This window comes from Triticum aestivum, chromosome 4D (genome assembly GCF_018294505.1).
Source record: "Triticum aestivum cultivar Chinese Spring chromosome 4D, IWGSC CS RefSeq v2.1, whole genome shotgun sequence".
NCBI classification, from domain to species: Eukaryota; Viridiplantae; Streptophyta; class Magnoliopsida; order Poales; family Poaceae; genus Triticum; species Triticum aestivum.
The window spans coordinates 81120102-81128072 of record NC_057805.1 but is presented as its reverse complement, the minus strand read 5'-3'; the positions used below and the strand labels follow the sequence as shown (position 1 = coordinate 81128072).

Sequence of the window (7971 nt, the reverse complement as noted above, 5' to 3'; positions counted from 1 at the left end):
GATTATACAGAAAATTTATGCCGGATTGAATTTTTATCTTTTAGATTCAGCCGCGGGAGGCACTTTTATGGAAATCACTTTAGGAGAAGCTACTAAACTCCTAGATAATATTATGGTTAATTATTCTCAATGGCACACCGAAAGATGTACTAGTAAAAGGTTCATGCGATAGAAGAGATTAATGTTTTGAGTGGAAAGATGGATGAACTTATGAAATTGTTCGCTAATAAGAGTGTTTCTTCTAATCCTAATGATATGCCTTTTTCCACTTTGATTGAGAATAATAATGAATCTGTGGATGTGAATTTTGTTTGTAGGAACAATTTTGATAACAACGCGTATAGAGGAAACTTTAATTCTAGGCCATTCCCTAGTAATTCCTCTAATAATTACGGTAATTCCTACAACAACTCTTATGGAAATTTTAATAAGATGCCCTCTGATTTTGTGAGCAGTGTTAAAGAATTTATGATTTCGCAAAAGAATTTCAATGCTTTGCTTGAAGAAAAATTGCCTAAGATTGATGAGTTGGCTAGGAACGTGGATAGAATTTCTCTTGATGTTGATTCTTTGAAACTTAGATCTATTCCACCTAAGCATGATATCAATGAGTCTCTCAAAGCTATGAGAATTTCCATTGATGAGTGCAAAGAAAGAACCGCTAGGATGCGTGCTAAAAAAGATTGCTTTGTGAAAGCGTGTTCTTCTAGTATTCATGACAATAATAATGAAGATCTAAAAGTGATTGATGTGTCCCCTATTAAATATTTGTTTTCCAATATGAATCTTGATAAAGATGGGACTGGAGATGAGTCAACTTTAGTTAAAAGGCGTCCCAATGATTCGGAGTTTTTAGATCTTGATGCAAAAATTGGTAAAAGTGGGATTGAAGAGGCCAAAACTTTACATGGCAATGAACCCACTATTTTGGATTTCAAGGAGTTTAATTATGATAATTGTTCTTTAATAGATTGTATTTCCTTGTTGCAATCCGTGTTAAATTCTCCTCATGCTTGTAGTCAAAATAAAGCTTTTACCAAACATATCGTAGATGCTTTAATGCAATCCTATGAAGAAAAGCTTGAATTAGAAGTTTCTATCCCTAGAAAACTTTATGATGAGTGGGAACCTATTATTAAAATTAAGATTAAAAACCATGAATGTTATGCTTTATGTAATTTGGGTGCTAGTGTTTCCACGATTCCAAAAACTTTGTGTGATGTGCTAGGTTTCTGTGAATTTGATGATTGTTCTTTAAATTTGCATATTGCGGATTCCACCATTAAGAAACCTATGGGAAGTATTAATGACGTTCTTATTGTTGCAAATAGGAATTATGTGCCCATATATTTCATTGTTCTTGATATAGATTGCAGTCCTACATGTCCTATTATTCTTGGTAGACCTTTCTTTAGAACGATTGGTCCAATTATTGATATGAAAGAAGGAAATATTAGATTCCAATTCCCATTAAGGAAAGGCATGGAATACTTTCCTAGGAATAAAATTAAACTACCTTATGAATCTATTATGAGAGCCACTTATGGATTGCATACCAAAGATGACAATACCTAGATCTATTCTTGTTTTTATGCCTAGCTAGGGGCGTTAAACGATAGCGCTTGTTGGGAGGCAATCCAATTTTATTTTTGTTCCTTGCTTTTTGTTTCTGTTTAGTAACAAATAATTCATCTAGCCTCTGTTTAGATGTGGTTTTATGTTTTAATTAGTGTTAGTGCCAAGTAGAACCAATATGATCTTCTTGGGTGATAGTTGTTTGATCTTGCTGAAAAAGACAGAAACTTTACGCTCACAAAAATAATTGTTAAAATTCACCAGAACGTGATAAAATACCAATTCTTTTTGCAGTAGATCAATTACAAATTATCCAGGTTGTCCAGTGTTTCCGAATTTTTGGAGTTACAGAAGTATTCGAACAAATCAGATTGCTACAGACTATTCTATTTTTGACAGATTCTGTTTTCGTGTGTTGTTTGCTTATTTTGATGAATCTATAGCTAGTATCGAGAGGTATGAACCATAGAGAAGTTGGAATACAGTAGGTTTAACATCAATATAAATAAAGAATGAGTTCATTACAGTACCTTAAGGTGGTGGTTTGTTTTCTTATACTAACAGAGCTCATTAGATTTTCTGTTGAGTTTTGTGTTGTGAAGTTTTCAAGTTTTTGGGTAAAGATTTGATGGATTATGGAATAAGGAGTGGCAAGAGCCTAAGCTTGGGAATGCCCAAGGCACTCCAAGGTAAAATTTAAGGACAACCAAAAGCCTAAGCTTGTGGATGCCCCGGAAGGCATCCCCTCTTTCGTCTTCGTCTATCGGTAACTTTACTTGAGGCTATATTTTTATTCACCACATAATATGTGTTTTGCTTGGAGCGTCTTGTATGATTTGAGTATTTGCTTTTTAGTTTACCACAATCTTCCTTACTGTACACACCTTTTGGGGGAGACACACATGAATCGGAATTTATTAGAATACTCTATGTGCTTCACTTATATCTTTTGAGTTAGATAATTTTGCTCTAGTGCTTCACTTATATCTTTTAGAGCACGGTGGTGGTTTTATTTTATAAAAATTACTAGTAAAAATGCCCGTGCGTTGCAACGGAAAAAGAAAAAAATATCACACACCCTCCTTCCCACCCTACTGATGGTGGTCGTGGTGTCCACTTACCACGAACCCGTCCGAACGTGGGCAATCCAAAGACGATGAGCCCAGCCATAAAAATGTAAAGCTAATTTGTAATTCCATGAAAATGGCCTTGTAGAATCCATACAAAACTCAATCCAACCAACCATTTTATAATGATATGTTCACAAACTTCAGTTGTGCTATTACTGACCATGTTTAAATTGGTAATAAGAAACTTAATGACGCTTCATGTTGTTTGAGAATAACGTTTATATTCTCTCCCATAGAACAATTGCTTCTATTCTTTCAGGACAGAACGATACAACAAAATGTTTCAGAATGCAAGGGGTCAAAATACTCTGAATCGGATTATACACTCTGAAATGTAAATTCATGCCATATACATCCCACTTCTGCAGCTAACCTACCAAGTATTACACTTCTAGGACCAAAAACTTGAAAGTGGAATAGCACAGCTTAAGTAAAGAACTTATCTCTGCTTGAAAGCATTGCACACATTTGTGAATCCAAGCATAGTTATCTGGAGGAAGTAATTCAGCAAATACAATATGCATCGAAAATTCAGAGATCTCATCAGAGGTGGATTGATGCCCAATATATTGAGAAACAATACACATATTTCAGCAGGTAGTTCGATGAACTGAAGCAAATTACTTACAAAGAATAGAAACGGAAATGAGTACATAACCCGGGGACCAAATTGGTAACAATACTACAATCTTGAAAAGAAACATCAACATCAGTAAATTTTAGAACGACACAACTACAGTCTTGTGCCACTTCCGGTTGCACCCCATGAAATGGCAAGAGAACCGCACATAGTGGCGAGCAATAGGCTTTTCGTGACCGAGCAGCGGCAAACAAAACTTGCAGAATATTTAGTTAAGCATGAATATTTGATGTATGATTCCACAGTATGCATTGTACGTACAGGTAAGCATAGTCGCATAGATATAAATCTGAAATTGCAAGATATACATTAGTCACTGCTATTCTTTTCTATTTAAATTTTGTGTTCCACCATGATACATAAATGGCATATAAAATACAGTTCAAAACAGATGCTATACATGCAATTACATATTCCCGGAAAAAAATGCAATTACATATATTTATCACCGTTGCATTGATTTCCCTAAGAAATTTAGTAATCCTTATAATTATGCTGATTTGAAGCATCATGTTCCATCTTTCATCTTGCATCTCCATTAAATTCTGTCTCCCACCTGTTCACCACATTCAGTTTGACGCTATCAACAATGGGGAGCAGACTTGTGACTGAAAACACAATTTTATGTTCTTTCCCGTCCTCCAAGAACTTGTGCAATTTTGAACTTTGGCACACACACCACAATGCAGAACCGTGTATGATGTGGGTTGTAACAAGCAAAAAAGTTGGGAGTGTCATGGATGAGGAGGACATCGGCTACCGCTGTCGTTGCGCTGCTGAATTCGGATGGAGGGGGTACGGGAGGTGCTGCTGAGGGCTTACCTGGAGAGAAGGAGAAAACATAGCAGTGTCCGGATCGCAGGCGCCTTGCAGCTCCTTAGCGCACGTAGGGGCAGCCTCGATTCCACCTCTGCTCCAGATCCTTCCTCAATCCACCACCTACCTACTCCAGCTCCTTTTCAATACGCCTTGAACCCCTTGGATTTCTTACATGGATGGCTTGTAAGGCATATCCAGAAATTAAGCATCATCAATAAACTTTAGTACTATCTTAGATGGAGAATTATGGAGGTATACTCTACAGAAAAGTGCCGACATGAAGTTGAGTAGTGGCTTTAGAGACATAGATCTAAAACTTGTAGGCTCAATAGTTGGTAAGAAACTCTCTTTTAGTTAGATAAAAGGTATGTAGACTTCTTAAGTTAGCAAGTGCTATCAGCTAGAACAATGGACGTCTCTGCCTCTGTCCGTCGAACATGCTATGATATAGTACAAAATAAATATTTTTTGATGAATACAGAGTAAATAATGAGTGAGCAGAAGTGTTAAGCTTAATCAATCAAAAGCATAAAATCCCTCCAACGAGCCCAGACCTGTCAATGTAACTGTATCAAATATTGTTACACATTATGCATACCATTCTCTGTTCATCTCGACCTACACTGCTTTGTAGCTTATTAAATTCCTATCCATCAAAATCTATCTGTGACAATATCTAGCACTTAATTGTTATATGACTTTTAAAAGCAGCTTGGCTAACCCCTCAGCAGTGACGGTATGCAATACTAAGAATATGGTGGAGTTCTTGAGTCCGTTGTCAGCTTCAACTCCGACCTCCGAGTCAGAACACATTGAGGATAAGCTGGCCAGCCACGAAATCTGCAGCACTGGCCGTGAGCGCGGGCGGCCGGGTGTGAGCAATAACAAAAATAACAGCATCATTTGTATATGTACCAAACAGCCTGCCATGCCTATGCAAAATTCAGCTAGCAGCAATAGCAAAATTCAGCTAGAAGTAGCAAGTTAGCAGCAAGAGAGCAGCAGTGCAGCACCACATCGTCGCTGAAGACTACAGAAAATTGCTCTGTTCCAGCCAAGTGCGTTTAGAAGCCATCACAAATTGGTTCACACAACAGATAAATGAAAGTTGCAATTGGTACCTGGTGTCTTGAAGCTCCCGCAGCACAAAACAAATATCAGTGCACTTTTGTACTAATTCAGAACAAAACAAATCAAGGGAACTATCAATTTTTCTGACCAAGATCAAGAGAACTATCCTAATCCTCCTTTGCCAATGGCCAACAGCTTCCTCTGCTTGCAACCATTCACTTCCTTTGCATGTAAAGCGCCACACACATGAACAGGGACGCACAACAGCCGCACACATTAGGGACAACCAGCGGGCCGAAGCACGTCACAGATGCCACACACGCCACACCCGGTCAGATATGTATAGCCACCGCCTGTGTGTGATGCGAGAGGAGAGCGGGGATGTTGGAGAGAGATGGAGCAGGAGATTGATGCGATGACTGAGGGGAGGGCAGCTGCTAGAGACCACTACTCCTAGCAGCGCGAGAGAGGGGGCCTGGAGCAGAGGGAGGCGAGGAGGCGCGGGGAAACGACCCCATGACCGGCGGCGGGGTGGCGTTTGTGCGGCTGCTAGGGTTCGCAGGGTCGGGGAAAAAATTATGCCTGCCTTCATCGTCGTCACCGGCGACCCCCGCCGCGTCGCGCGCCCCCGAATCCACCTCCCCAACCCCTGACGCCAAGAGTTGCCAGTGGTGGAAGGCCGCCGTGGGTCGCCGGTGGAAGGCCGCGGGTGTGGGGGCACTTGAGTGGGGGTAGGCGCACCGGCGGGGTAGGCGGTGGCGGAGCACGGCGACGGTAGGCGGTGGCGGCGCACGGCGACGGGGGGCGGTCAGGCGGAGCGCGGCGACGGGGGCAGTCCGGTGGAGAGCCGCGACGAGGGGCTGGGGGGCGGCGGTGTGCGGCGTGCGGTGAGGCGGGGCAGGAGGTGGCGGCGCGCAGGAGTCGAGATGGGATCAGGAGGATGGGCCGTGCGGGCGGCTGCGTTTTTTTCTCTCGTCCGTAACTGTTCAGATTCGAATTACTAGGAGGACTGCGGGTTGAATATCAAAAAGGCATGTAAAATAGTACCACCTCGGAAGTAGAAAATAATATAGATGAAAAAACTGAAAACGTCACCGACAAAGTCAATCCGTGCTTTATATATATAATAATAATAATATAAGGAGGAAAAAGATTGATCTCTCATACTTCACTTATAGAGCGCATAGAATTAGTCCGTGATTTTTGAGAGGTTTTTAGAACAGCCTGGTAATTTGCTTTGGCTATAAAATTAGTCCTAATATGATAGGCATCCAAGATGGGTATAATAAAAACTTTCATATAGAGCGCATAGAATACTATGATACTTGATAGTTGTTTTAAGATATAAAGGTGGTAATGTTAGAGTCATGCTAGTTGGGTAATTGTGGAATTGAGAAATACTTGTGTTGAGGATTGCAAGTCCCGTAGCATGCACGTATGGTAAACGTTGTGTGACAAATTTGAAGCATGGGGTGTTCTTTGATTGCTTTCCTTATGAGTGGCGGTCTGGGACGAGCGATGGTCTTTTCCTACCAATCTATCCCTTTAGGGGCATGCGTAGTAGTACTTTGTTTCGAGGGCTAATAAACTTTTGCAATAAGTATATGAGTTCTTTATGACTAATGTGAGTCCATGGATTATACACACTCTTATCTTTTCGCAATTTGCTAGCCTTTATGGTACCGTGCAGTGCCCTTTCTCACCTCGAGAGTTGGTGCAAACTTCGCCGGTGCATCCAAACCCCGTGATACGATACGCTCTATCACACATAAGTCTCCTTATATCTTCCTCAAAACATCCACCATACCTACCTATTATGGCATTTCCATAGCCATTCCGAGATATATTGCCATGCAACTTTCCACCATTCCGTTTATTATGACACACTCCATCATTGTCATATTGCTTTGCATGATCATGTAGTTGACATTGTATTTGTGGCAAAGCCAGCATCATAATTCTTTCATACATGTCGCTCTTGATTCATTGCATATCCCGGTACACCACCGGAGGCATTCACATAGAGTCATATTTTGTTCTAGTATCGAGTTGTAAATTGAGTTATGAGTAAACAAAAGTGTGATGATCATCATTATTAGAGCATTGTCCCATGTGAGGAAAGGATGATGGAGACCATGATTCCCCCATAAGTTGGGATGAGACTCCGGACGAAAAAAAGAGAGGCCAAAGAAGCCCAAATAAAAAAGAGGCCAAAGAAGCCCAAAAAAAAGGAGAGAAAAAGAGAGAAGGGACAATGTTACTATCATTTTTCCACACTTGTGCTTCAAAATAGCACCATGATCTTCATGATAGAGAGTTTCTTATTTTGTCACTTTCATATACTAGTGAGAATTTTTCATTATAGAACTTGGCTTGTGTATTCCAATGATGGGCTTCCTCAAAATGCCCTAGGTCTTCGTGAGCAAGCAGGTTGGATGCACACCCACTTAGTTTCTTTTGATGAGCTTTCATATATTTATAGCTCTACTGCATCCGTTGCATGGCAATCCCTACTCCTCGCATTGACATCAATTGATGGGCATCTCCATAACCCGTTGATTAGCCGCGTCAATGTGAGACTTTCTCCTTTTTTGTCTTCTCACATAACCTCCATCATCATATGCTATTCCACCTATAGTGCTATATCCATGGCTTGCGCTCATGTATTGCGTAAGGGTTAAAAAGACTGAAGCGCGTTAAAAAGTATGAACCAATTGCTCGGCTTGTCATCGGGGT

The 7971-nt window shown here is 40.6% G+C and overlaps 1 long non-coding RNA gene across 1 annotated transcript; it reads right to left on the bottom strand.

Moving 5' to 3' along the window:
- Positions 1-3596: 3596 nt before the first annotated feature.
- On the bottom strand, positions 3597-6226 carry LOC123096338 (uncharacterized). Its single transcript, XR_006446560.1, has 2 exons — positions 4168-6226; positions 3597-3901 (listed from the first exon to the last, which is right to left on the bottom strand). It is a non-coding gene; the product is annotated as an uncharacterized lncRNA (long non-coding RNA).
- Between the last annotated feature and the right edge of the window lie 1745 nt (positions 6227-7971).